This window comes from Zootoca vivipara, chromosome 5 (genome assembly GCF_965207765.1).
Source record: "Zootoca vivipara chromosome 5, rZooViv2.hap1.1, whole genome shotgun sequence".
Taxonomy (NCBI): Eukaryota; Metazoa; Chordata; class Lepidosauria; order Squamata; family Lacertidae; genus Zootoca; species Zootoca vivipara.
In genome coordinates, this window is record NC_142588.1 from 96,198,799 (window position 1) to 96,212,449 (window position 13,651).

Here is a 13,651-nt window from a genome sequence, read left to right on the forward strand (position 1 = left end):
CTAAAAGCCGGGGAAATCTTTCTGACAGTAAGAACTGTTCAGAACGGACTCCATCAGGAGGTTTCGGAGTCTCCTTCCTTGGAGATTCTCAAGCAGAGGTTGGGTGGCCATCTGCCATGGATGCTGTAACTGAGATTCCTGCATTGCAGGGGGTTGGGCTGGATGACCCTTGGGACCCCTTCAAACTCTGCGTTTCTGTGATTCTACGATTCGACAGACCTTTCAGCTGGCAATGCCAGAGGTTGAGGCTGAGCCCTTCTGCCTGCAAAACTTGTGCTTCACCGCTGAGCTTAATCTCCTCAGGATTAAGGCAGAATTGCAACTCAAGTGTCTCCGACATTCATCTTAAATGCTCTTTAATCTCGACAATCAGGCAACCTTCTTGGTATCAGGATTAGTAACATAACCGCATGCTGTATTCCTCCAGGCCTCCCGAGCAAAAACAACCAAATTATCACACCCGCCTAACCCAGTTTCTCGGGCATGCACTTGCAGCCCCAAAAACATGTTGTCTCAAGAGGGGGGGGGTTGGGTCTGTGGTTTTCAGTTTGACTTTATCTTCTGTTTGGGGCTGGTTTTGCTTCTATTTTGCAAAAGGCAGAAGCTCTCCAGGAGGGGGAGGGGGAGGGGCACATGGACACACACTCAAAACATCTTCTTCTTCTTTTCAGATTTTGCCCACAATTCCTTTAATATGAAACGCTTGCAACATTCTGCTTTCTCATGCCCATGTTTGGAAAACTCTTTTATCGCCTGCTGTTCTCCGTCAAGTTGTCTTTCCTCTAGCCAGGCGCTGAGTGTGAACGAAGAGCTCTAAGCAGTGGGTCATCACTAAAGCAGGGTGTGACCTAGTTCAAACCAATGCTCCACCCCACAAATAAAAATTTCCTTGCATGCAGAAAGTCAGCAACTCAGGGGGAAGCTCTCCCTGACATCTTGGTTTTCTACATGCACATTTTCCCCTCCTTGGGTGGGACTTCTCAAATGGTCTAAACTGCACTACAGCCCAGGCATGGGTCGATCATTTTCTTGAGATCTGAGAGGTGCTTCGTCCTAAATTGTTTGCAGAGGGATTGGATTATCACACGTGAAGAAGACCTTTCGTTCCATCTGTCCTGAATCTTCCAAAATTCAGCTTCAATGGGAGCCCTCGGTTCTAGTGACTTTCTTGTAGATCGCAAGCTACAGTTGGGTCAACGGTCACATTCAGAAGGAAAGACAAGGCATTCAGAATAGAAAGCCTCTCTAGGAAAGTCTCGCTACAGCAAGGATGCTTCCCCCGCCACGAGGGGGAGGAGCGCCCTTCTGATTTCTGCTCTCCGACAAACGAAATCCATAAATCAACAGAGAATCCAGCAGGGACAGCGCCGAAAGGCAGAGCACAGAACATCCCGCCAGCGGATTTTCATTAAAGAAATTCACACGGCTGTCAGGGAAGCAAACAGGGAAGGAGGGAGCAAACTGTCTGCAGCAATCGGAAGGGTGTGGACCATTTGGAGAGGAGCGTGTTGGCACTGCGGGGAATCATATGGTGCTTTTTCCCCACGCCCTGCCTTTCCCATCATTCCCAGCAGATGCCCATCAGGCGCAAAGTTGGTGAAGGCTAACCTAGTCTTGTATGTGATGGCTGAGCCCTCTTCTAATCCAGGAATACACAGCATTGTGGGGCGAGCGCACAAACTCTGCCCCAGCGTTTGAAATTGGCCAGGCGCATTGTGCAGCACCTGGCTATCAGCCACTTGCGACCAAGTGAAGATGCCCGGCACCTGCATCATCTGAAAGTGCATGCCTGGGGGGTCCTTGGATCTTGACCGTTCGCACACACTAGCAACACATCCTAGCAAAATCTATCCATTAAATGACATCTGCACAATCGGAATGAATTTCAGGAAATGAAAAATACAACTTTAAAGGTGTCTGGCCCCAAAAATGGCAACTGGCCATTTCGTTTTGGCGACTTTAACCCTGGTTAAAGGAGCCATTTGGCACCTAGCTTATATATCGGAGTTTCTAACCCTGCTCTGCCCCGCATCCCCACTGTTCTCCGCAAGTTGCAAGGACGGCAACTTCTGCTTTCCATGAATTGAAGTGGGAATCCTGATTCAACACACAATGAGGAACCCCGGTGTGGAATTCAAGGCATATTTGCATCACCCTGCCCTAGACAGGTGGCTCTGTGGGTTAAACCACTGAGCCTAGGGCTTGCTGATCAGAAGGTCAGCGGTTCGAATCCCTGTGACGGGGTGAGCTCCCGTTGCTTGGTCCCAGCTCCTGCCAACCTAGCAGTTCGAAAGCACGTCAAAATGCAAGTAGATAAATAGGAACCGCTACAGCGGGAAGGTAAATGGCGTTTCCATGTGCTGCTCTGGTTTGCCACAAGCGGCTTTGTCATGCTGGCCACATGACCTGGAAGCTGTACGCCGGCCCCCTCGGCCAATAATGTGAGATGAGCGCGCAACCCCAGAGTCGGTCACGACTGGACCTAATGGTCAGGGGTCCCATTACCTTTACCTTTACCAGGGGGGTACTAATCCACAGCCACAGCCAGAGACCATCTCATGTTGGAAATGTATTATCATATTTTTGTATTGCATTAGATAGTTATAAGGTTGTTTTGTATTTCATGAGATTCTGTTTCTTCAGCTTGTAAACCTCTTTGAGTATTGTATGATAGAAAGGCGGTATACAAATTAAAAGTGATGATGATGATGTAGTTTGCCACATATCGGCACCTTCCACTCACCAGGAAAGGCTCCCAAGAGAGAGCGGATATGCAAACTGAGCCACAAAGGAGCAGGGGAACATGGTTTGGCAGCTCAAACAGAGAACAAATCAAAAAGTAAAATTAGGAGAAGACTCGTCTAGTTGGGGAAATCTGCCACTCCCTTCTGGAGAAGCAAAGCAAGGCGATGGGAAACCACCTGCAACAAACTGTTCCTCCTTTTGGCGTTTTATCATGCAAAACATGTGCCATCTCTTCCCAAGGGAAATAGGAAAAAGCCCTGGGGCCACCGAGGGACACCAAGGAGGCTTTCCCCACCAAACACAATTCAGTCCATTCCTCTGGTACGGATGTCAAGCTCTTTTGGCTGGGAGTCCTGGAAGATCTGCTCCCTGCCTTGCAGGCCTTTTCCCACCTGGCCTGGGAGGGTGAAGCCCGGACTGACTCCAGCTACAAAAGCTGCCACTGTTGAAGAAGCCAGAGAACACCTTGGCTTCCTCTTAGTGCAGACCCAGGTCATTGAGCCTGAGTTTCCACATGCTTATGACAATAGAATATTCTCTTGCTAATTATGCTGTTTTAAGTGTGCATTTTAACTTTGCCTTCTTCAGTGAAGTTTCATCTGCAATTGTTTTATATTTGATGCGTTAATGTAGGTTGTAAACCGCTTTGAGAATTTTTTCTTGAAAGTATAAAGGGGGGAGGAGTAATAATAATAATGTGTTCTATGCAATAACCCTAAGGCTAAGCCAAACTGTGACTAACCATGAATGTGCGAGCATGCAAATGTAGTTACCTGTGCTTTCTTGCACTGCAAGGGGGTTGGACAAGGTGACACTTTAGCTCCCTTCCAACTCCACGATTGTATGACTCTAAAACTATTCCATAAAGGTTAAATAAATGAAAAATGAAAAAAAAAACCACAACTGTAGACTGTGAAACATAAAGGCCTGTGTGAACACGAGGTGTAATCACCCACGTGCTGAAATGGCTGCGAAGATCGCCATAAATGATTTTATTATAGGTATTCACAGGAAAAATCACAGCCACTTAACCCCTCACCTGGTTGTGCAACTGTCAGACCAACCAGAGCTAAGCCATGGTTTAGCTTAGCATTGTGCCTGAACCCAGAGTTATTGTTTGTCTCACTCCAGACGGGCCATGAGTTTGTATCCAAGGTTTGTCCTCGGTTTACCGCTTATGGTATGTCTGGGGAAAACAAGCCAGGTGCTCAGATTCAGACACAAATCTATGGTTCAGCTCAGTGTTATAAGCAAACAGGGCAGCGGTCTGTTTTGGTGATCGATTCAAGGAGACTACAAGCGAAGTATGCATCCCCAAAGCGTAAGGACATACCGGTAGGAAGAGCCCTGTAGCAGGATCAGGCCCTGCTGTGATTCCCAGGATCTGGCATCCAAAGGAATACGGACTCCGACAGTGGAGGCAGAATGCAGCCATTGCAGCTGGCACAAATTGTATGCCAGCTCTTCCATTTTGTTATCACCGCTGCCATTATTATAAGGCCTGGCGCAACCACAGCAAACATTCTTAATACGCGAACTGCTGGTTCGCAGTTTAATCGTTCCTCATGTTTGAGGTTGAAATTGTAAGCTCCTTGGGTGCCCCCACTGTTATTCTGCAAGGCACCAGGAGGTTCTACCACAATGGCGAGGTATTAAAATAATAACAGTTCCTTTTACTTCCGTCCCTCAGGAAAAACGCGCCAATGCTTACGTAGCCGAAATAGCATCACCCATGCAGAGAAGAACTAAGAACATAAGGAGAACCTGCTGGATCAGGCCAAGGGTCCATCTATTCCAGCATCCTCTTCGAGAAACCAGACTGTGGGGAACCAGCAAGCAGGATCCGAACTCAAGAATACTCTCCTCTCTCGCGGTTTCCAGTGACGGGTGTTCAGGTGCATTTCTTGCCTCCGACTACGGAAACAGAGCATTACTATTGCGACTGGCAGCCATCCATAGCCCTCTCCTCATCCACAAATTTGTTCAATCCTCTTTTAAAGCCATCCACACTCGGTGGTCCTCACTGCCTCCTGTGGGAGGGAGTTCCATAGTTTAACACTTTGCTGCGTGAAGAAGGACTTTCATCTATCTGACTTAGATATTCCAACTTCAACTTCATTGGACGCCCATGCGTTCTAGTTTTACGAGAGAGGGAGAAAAACTTTTTCGCTATCCATTTTTTCCAGGCCGTGCATAATTTTGTAAAGGAGGAATACAAAAAGGGGGGGGCTTGCAGAAGTTGGGGGGGGGTCAGGACAGGAGAGTTCCTCTAGCCCACAATTCATTCCCTCAGTGGCCAACTATCACCATCGTTTTATTAAAACCCTGCTCAAGGTGGCTTGCAATATGAAAAGATTTACGTATTATTTACAAGCACAACAAAAGCAGTCATAAGCAATGAATAAAACTCATCAAAATGCGAGGAACAATTGCCACATAAATTACAAATCATAATGAGATCTAAAAACAAAGATACAAAATAAGATTAAAAAATAAAATAGATACAGAACCAGATGTTTTTGCCAAGCTCATATGGTGGGCCTCCCTTGATGCCTGGCCCCCCCAAAACCTCCATTCTTTGGTCCATGGCCTCTAAGCATGTCCATCTCTCAGGGCTGATAGCCATTGACAGACCTGCTCTCTGGGTCCCCTAAATCAGGGAGAAACTCACTGGGTCCCCTAAATCAGGGATAGGGAGCTTTCGCCCCAGGAGCATAATGCGCCCCCAACTCTCCACCTGGCGACATGGGACTTTTCCCGAGTCACACCCGATCGGCAGTCCGCTTGCACCTTGGGTGCATAGAAGCCAGCTTCCCTGCACAAAGTCAGGTGCCCATGCGTTGTCCTGATCCTTTTCGCACCCTCTGCTCTTTGTGCACGGCGGTTATCTGTCCGAAATGGCCGTGCAATGGAAGCAGAGCCTTGTAAACGTGCAAGGGAGCCTGGGGAAAGACACAGCAGGCCAGGACTTCTCTCGATCTCGGGAGGGGAAGGCGATTTGACTGCAAACAGGCTATCATTCGCATTGGGGTCCAAAGCCCCAAATAAATATCTGAAAGTCCGGCTCCTTCCCTACAGATACTCCTGGGTGTCAACATCAGCAGAGGGGGCCCTCTTGGCAGCTCCACCTCCCTCAGAAGTTAAGGCAGGCTGGCCCAGCAAGAGAAGGCCTTCTCTGCAGCAGCCCCAAAGTTCCCCACACCTTCACTACAGAGATTTCAGAAAATGCTGTAGATCCCCCTTTCCCCAGGCTTTCAGTGTGTTTTCAGGCCCTGCGACGGTGCTGTGTTTTAACTGTGTATAATACTTAATCATTGCTGCAACCTGCCTTGGGACCTCCTGGTGAAAGGAGAGCAATAAATTTGATGACGACAACGAAACACTCGTTGGGTGTGCACTATTGTATTTGGGTCCTGCCTGCAAAAGGAAGGAGTTGGAAGGGACCCCAAGGGCCATCCAGTCCAACCCCCTGCAATGCAGGATTCTCAGCTAAAAAATCCCCGACAGATAGCCATTCAAACTCTGCTTGAAAACCTCCAGGGAAGGAGAGTCCGCAAACTCCCGAGGGAAACCGTTCCACAGTCGAACAGCTCTTACTGTCAGAAAGTTTTTCCCCCCTGATGTTGAACTGGAATCTCCTTTCTTGTAACTGGAAGCCATGGGTTCGAGTCCTACCCTCCAGAGCAGGAGAAAACAAGAGGCAATGGGTTGGGCACTGGGAGATCAGGGTGCTGCGCTCAAGTTTACCGCAGGATTGTCCACACCAAGTGGCAGCAGCACCCCAGGGTTTCAAGCAGAAGACTCTCCAAGTCGTACCGGGAGATGCAATTGGGGCCTGAACCTGCGACCTTCTACCTGCCAGGCAGATGTTCCTCCAGCACTGAGCTACAGCCATTCCCTGCTCATATCTGCTGCACACATTGGCATGGCATGACCTTGGCATGCGCAGCCTCTGCCTGTCTGAGCACATCCGCCCCCGTGCAGAAATGCTTCCCCGGCCCCGACACACCCACCCCATATAGTTAACAGGCACACAAAACCAGCACACTCCGTTTAGATTATTGACAGGGAGAGATGTTGTGCCATAAAATCATTTTGCAAGCCAGATGAACTAGGGCATCGGCCCCGCCACAACAATCTGGCATTTCAAAACAGACATTTCTCCTCCCCACCCCCACCCCCGGACACACACACACACACTCTTTCACATTGATGTGTCATAGACCTGCGCATTTTTGTCACGTTTGCAGATCTCTGGCATCAATTTGCACATCTTGCTGACTCAGCCACTTCAACAGACACAATTTCAAGCTGGCAAAGTTACTAGTCCCAGTTTCCAAGTGGGGCAAGCTGAACCGTTCAACAGGTTGAACAGAGGCTCATCCGGGTGTTTGGGAAGTGTCAAATCAATACACACAATAGCAGCCGCAAGGGCTGCAGAGAGATTTTGGGGGAATAAGTGGCTTGACTGAAGCATCGCTAGATGCGGTTCACACACTCATCCCTCCCTCATCTTCGCTAAACAGACTTCGGAGGTTTTTGCAAAGTTAGAACCCACCAAACTGGTCGGCCAGGAAAGACAGCGGCACAGTCGAAATGAGAGAGATCGCCACAGGCAACGAAGAAACCCAAACCGTTGTCCTTCTCCAGTCACAAACAGATGGAGAGCCCACAACCTTTCCTTGTGAACACCCCCCCCCCCACCCTACAAAAAGCATCGCCCACCTGCGCTCTGCACACCTGGCATCGTCCATAAAACAGGCCTGGACGGGCCTCACGAGGATTTCTGCACCTTTCAAACTCTACATCTATGGTCACCACAACTGATGCCCCCCCCCCCGCTCCTTGCAAACTCCTCCCTTTGTGGCTATCCAGTCTTAGGTAGCGCACTTCAAACCCCCCAAAAAGCAGGTCTCTTGAGCCTTTTAGGGGCTGCCAGACAGCTGGGCAGGTCACAAGCCTATGCAGAAAAAAAATCCCCCCTTAAACTCAGATAGGGGGGCAATATTACACACACACACAATCATACCCTTTACCCAGATATGAGATTAAGTTGTGGCTGCCTTGCAATTGGGTTGGACTAGATGACACCTGTTCTCGAATCCTAGATGACAGTGTTCTCGAAGCTACGAACATGAGTTTGACCAAACTGCGGGAGGCAGTGGAAGACAGGAGTGCCTGGCGTGCTCTGGTCCATGGGGTCACGAAGAGTCGGACACGACTAAACGACTAAACAACAACAGATGACACCTGGGGGACCCTTTCCAACTCTAGAATTATAAGTTCCTGCACTTGGGGCAACGAGTGAAAGGTTGTCATCTGCAGATTCTTTTCAGTGCCTGACAAAATTTATTTATTTATTTATTTTATTTTATTTAGGCAAGCTAACCCAGACACATAACTTTAACATGCCATTCTATTACATGCATTGTTTTTTCCCCTAAGCTGTTGATCAGGTTTATATTTCAATATTTATTTATTTATTTTTACATCTCCTCTTTTTTGACAACATTTGATTCTATTGGGGTTGGAGTGTATAACAAATACTTTTGTAACAAAACAAAAAAATTCCTTCCAGCAGCACCTTAAAGACCAACTAAGTTTTTTTATTTTGGTATGAGCTTTCGTGTGCATGCACACTTCTTCAGATAATATTTTTGTAACATCCTATGTAAACCAGTTGCCAGCATGCTGCAGTTGTCAGGCTGAGACCTGGGTTCAAATCCCCACTCAGCCACGAAGTGCACTAGGTGTGAGACCAGTCACGGCCTTCTCTCAGCCATCCTACCTCACAGGGTTGTTGTTTGTGGGGGAAATACCAACGTGTGTTTGCCTTGAGCTCCTTGGGCAAAAAGGTGGGATAGAAACGCAATACATCGGAATAAGCAAAGAAACCGCTTGGAGGCTTTTGTCAATTCAGTGGCACGTACGATTTCTTAAATGAAGAAAGGGAAGTGCTCAGCCACGCGTTCATAGAATCACAGAATTGTAGCGCTGGAAGGGACCACAGGGGTCATCAAGTCCCACCCCGTGCGGCGCAGGAATATTTTACCCAACGTGGGGCTCAAACCCACGAACCTGAGATTAAGAGTCTCATGCTCTACCAGCTGAGCTACCACAGGCCCATTTCTCCAACACGACCCACCGAGGCCTGGGAAGAGAAGGCAAAGGAAGGCCTTTTAATGCACACGTCCCTTTTTGCAATTCACTCCCAGCAACCAGGAGAGAGGCAGCAGGTGAGAATAGCCTACGAAGCTGCCTCAAACCATTAGTTCACCCAGCTCAGTATTGTCTACACCAGCGGGCAGCAGCTGTCCTGGATTTCAATCTAGGGGTCTCTCCCAGTCCAACTGGGGCCGTCTTCACTCAGGGCGTATCATTTTTAGGGAATTAAACTAAACTTTTGCCAGTTTCTTTAAAATACATTTTTGGGTAGGAAGAACTCAAATCTGCTGTTATTTTTGCAACTGGTCAACATTTAGCTTGGCAAGCACATCAGCTGCTTTCGGAGGGGGGGGGGAATCAGAGAATTTTAATTTTGCCTTCTGAAAATGTCGGGTATTGCTAAATATGTAATGAGAATAACAATAATAAATAAATAAATAAAATTGGTAAATAACTGACATTACAACTTTTATAAATCACGTTACAACAATATAGAAGTCACGATACAACTTTTCAGCATCGCTCATTTGGGAAAGATGAAAGTTGAAAAAGAAAACGGCAAGTGCTCAGCCACAAAGCTGAGAGCAAGCAGCCCCCACAGCCCCCCCATGACTCTTTAGGGCACCCCCTCCCCGGACCCCCAAAGGGCTGACAACCCCTTAGTACCTTAACTCCCAATCCCAGGTTCTCCTTGGGGGGAGGGGCATATTTCCTACCTTAACTCACCCTCCTTGATCCTCCTTTGAGGGGGGGGGAACTCTCTCCCCCTCCCTTTATCCCCCCTCCCACGTCCTCCTTATGGGGGGGGCTGTCCCAGGTCCCCTCCTGCATTCCCTTCACACCACACCCCCTCCCCAAATCCTCCTGGCTGCCCCATATCTTCCCCAAAACAACTCCCATCCTTGGGGGTGTATGGCTGCCCAAAGTCCCCCCCGCAACAACTCCGCTAACTCCTCCTCCCAGATTTTCCTCCTAGGCGGTGTCTGCCCCCAAGTCCCCCTCCAGAGCCCCCCCACACACACACACTCTCTTAACTCCCCCTCCCAGCAGATCCTCCTCGGGGGCGGTGCCCCACGTTCCCTCCCTCCTCCTCCCCCCAACTCCCTTAACTCCCCCTCCCGGATCCTCCTTCCGGGGGGTGGGGCGCCCGAGCTTTCCCCCTTCCCCAAACCCCCACGCAGACGGAGAGGGGAGAAAGTGGGGCGGGGGCGCACAGAAAGTGGGGCATTTGGGAACCCCCCCTTCCTTCTTTCCTTCCTTCCTTGCACCACCCCCGTCCGCGGCCCCGCAAAGGGAGCAGCCCAAGTGCGCCCTCGACGGCCATCGCGGCGCCCGGGAGGCGCGGCAGCTTCGCGTACCTGCGCCGGGCGGAGCGGAGCGTTGCGCGGGCGGGCAGGCGGACGGCGCCGGGCCCGGGGAGGGAGCCTCGGGCGGCGGAGGAGGAGGAGGCGACGGCGGCGGAGCAGCAGCGGAGGAGGAGGAGGAGGAGGAGCCGGCGGCCGAGCCAGCCCAGCGCGGCCCGGACGGCAGAGCAGCCTCCGCCCCGCGGACGCTTCGCTCCGCCCGCCGCCGCCGAGCGCAGGAGGAGGCTGGAAAGATGGAGGGTCCCTATTCCCGCCTGCCCGGCGCCGGGGAAAGCTCGACCGGTGGGATTCCTGCCTGTTGCATCGGAGGAAGCTGCCCACCCAGCTCCATATTTCCCGCACGACTTCTCCGGGGTTTCAACCAGGGAGCCTCTCGCAGCCCCTCGCTGGAGATGCCAGCGTGGTTGAAGCCGCCGAACAGAGCCTCTGGAAAGGGCCTGGAAAGGGGGGGGGGTTCTGCTGCCTCCTCCTGCGAACCCCAGACCCACTTCTCCCTGCAAGCTGGGACCGAGGGGGAAGGGGGGGGCTCCCGACCCCAGCCTCCCAGTGCCGCACCCCCAACCCAGCTCCTCGCCCCACTTCGCCCGACGCGTTCACTTCCCCTGGGGAGGAAAAGGCTGGCTTGCATCGAGCAGAGGCTTCGCCCTTCGCATTCCTGCCTGTTACAAAGGGCAGAGCCTCTCTTTTTTGGGGGGGGTGTTACTGCTCCCTCTCCTTCTGCATTCAGTCCAGCCCCATTTCACCCCGCAATGAGCCCTGCCGGGTAGGACCAAGGAAGGGGTCACGCGACCCCAGCCTTGCACTTCCCAAGGTGGTTGAGAGCCAGGTGCCTCTAGTCCAGAGGATGCCTAGGACAAGGGCGGGAAAACCACACCACTCCCAGCCTTCTGGGACTGTGGCAGGTAGACTGTGCCTATACACGGAGGTTCTACTTAGCTAGCACATGCCTCAGTTATGGCGGTGTGCTGCCCTGCTCTGCCCTCCCAATCTCTCTTTTTCTGCTCACTTCTCTTCCCCGCTTTCTCTTCCCCGCTTTCAAAATCCAGCCCGCGTTTTGCCATGCTTTGCTTTTGTCGCAGTTTCCTTTTGCTCATTTCCTCTTCCATGGCCTCCCTCCTCATAAGAAGGGCCTGGCTGGATCAGGCCAGCAGCCCTACTAGTCCAGCATCCTGTTCTCACAGTGGCCAACCTCCATCCCGGTTTGCTTGCGAGATGATTACAACGGAGACCAGATCACATTCTGCCTTTACTGAGATCATAGAATCCTTAGAATTGTAGAGTTGGAAGGGACCCTGGGGATCATCTAGTCCAACCCCCTGAAATACTGGAATCTGCAGCAGCCCCATACGGGGATCAAACCTGTAACTTTGGTGTTATCAGCCCCACGCTCTAACCTGCTGAGCTATCAAGACTGAGTCGCTTGCATAGTATTGTTTATATAGCGTTTATGTCTTCACCTTCCTCTCCAAGGAGCACAATATGACGTTCAGGGGTCTCCCCCTCCTCAGTTACTCCCCACAACAACCCTGTGAGGTAGGGTCAGCTGAGAGGCAGCAACTGGCACAAAAATGCAGTGAAGCTTGGCTCATGAAGCCACCTCCTCATCCCCCGGTCCTTATCCCTGTCTAATGATACAGAACGCAACAAAACTCATTCGCCCCTCTGAACATTTGCCACTTTGCCACCAAAGCAATACCACAGGACTTGATATGGCAGCTGTCAAAGCATTGCCTACATACATAGCAGCTTTCCTTCCTCCAGGGGTCTCCCTGTGAGGTAGGCTGTGCTGAGAGAGGATGGGGGGATTCAAACCCTGCTCTCCCAGGTCCTAGTCCTACACTCTAACCACTACACCACCCTGCCTCTCATTCTCATTCATTCACCTGCCATCTTCGCCTCTCCTCCTTCCTCGTCCCCGCCTGCCTCCTTAATCCTTTTCCTCCTAACTTTTCCACTCTGTTCCATTCTTCCCATTGTCTTTTCTTTCTGAATCACTTCAATCTACATTCCACATTTCTTGCCCCCCCCCCCGGTCCCCCATTAAAATCTCCTACCTCGCCAGCATGCCAGCATCTTCTGGCACCACACCTTACCTGGCCTGCTTCCTTTCCTCCAGGTGAATCCCTGGAATGAAGAGGGAGGGAGGGGCGTCCAGGTCAGCCCCCCAAGCGAATGTGAAATGTGCCTGGAGCTCCTGCTCTTGGACTAATGCCTCCCCCTCCCCCCTGTCCTCTCGCCACCCCCTTTGAGCCTCCTCCTGCGCTTTACCCAAAACCCTGGCTGCAGGCTGACGTCAGGACCCAAAATTCTTATGTTTCCCCGAAGGCCGTTTTGACCATGTAAGGCATGAGCAAGGCAAATCAACCTCACTGGAGGAAAACAGGCAGGGGGGGGGGTGCCAGAAACCCTCTGGCAAGGGGACCTGCCCAGAGAAGAAGGCGGCATTCTTGGATTCTGCAGATAGAGAGATGGTCTGGTTGAAATGACCCATGCATAACTGCCTTGTGGAGCTTGTTGCCCTGAGAAGCCAGAGCGGCCTCTGCCAGATTGGACCAGCTCAATGGAACCTCCACGTTTAGTGGCAGTATATCTCGGGGGTCCCCAAACAGCTGGGGATGGAGGACTCCCTTTGTGGGGAACTTCAGGCCTCTATGCCTTGCGGATAGGCCTTGGGAGTGACGGCAGGGCACACACAATCCCCCTCCTTGAGGGCTCTGGCCTGGCTGGGATGTGTCCTTTTTACCCCCCAAAATATGGTTTATTTATTTGCAATATATAACCATTACCAAAAAAAAAAGGAAAAAGAGGCAAAAACGAAATCCCGCCTTCCCCCTCCAGGAAGTGGAGAATAGTGTGGCTCAAGGCAGAGGAAAAATGCAAGGACAATGAATTGCCATCTTTTGCCAGAAGAATTTGTGTGGGTGTATTTCTAGGCTACACAGAAAACTTACCTGGGCCCAGCTGTTGAGGCCTGCCTAGCGAGCTCTGTCTCATGGTAGTGCTTTTACACAAAACGAAGATGCCTTGATATAAAGATATTGCTTTACCTGGTTCCTGTATTGCCTCTCTGCCGTGTCGTTTATTGGGATCAGGCGGGATCTTCCTGGGTCACAGACGTGGAGCGAAAGAAACTCGCCAGACAATTAGATTGCCAGAGGGATTGTGTTGCAATGGGCGTGGAGTTGGTACGTTGCCTTGGTTTGAGATTGAGAAATCACACAGGGCCAAGGGCAGAGATATATACCGTGTTTCCCCTTTTTTAAGACACCGTCTTATAACTTTTTTTCCTCAAAAAAACACACGGTGTCTTATTTTCAGGGGATGTCTTTTTTATTATTCTTATTACAGTACCTTACAGCTGTTCTTGGTAATATATG

General features: G+C 50.7%; 1 protein-coding gene across 3 annotated transcripts in view; it reads right to left on the reverse strand.

Moving 5' to 3' along the window:
- LPP (LIM domain containing preferred translocation partner in lipoma) overlaps positions 1–13,382 on the reverse strand; it is a 277,203-nt gene extending 263,821 nt beyond the window's left edge. Inside the window, exon 1 of one of the 3 annotated variants that reach the window (XM_060274249.2) lies at positions 13,322–13,382. The gene's annotated coding sequence lies outside the window, so the exon portion shown is untranslated. Of the gene's footprint in view, positions 1–10,268; positions 10,409–12,367; positions 12,525–13,321 lie in introns of those variants that run through there. The other 2 variants (XM_060274252.2, XM_060274253.2) reach the window with 2 other exon arrangements.
- Positions 13,383–13,651: the final 269 nt, after the last annotated feature.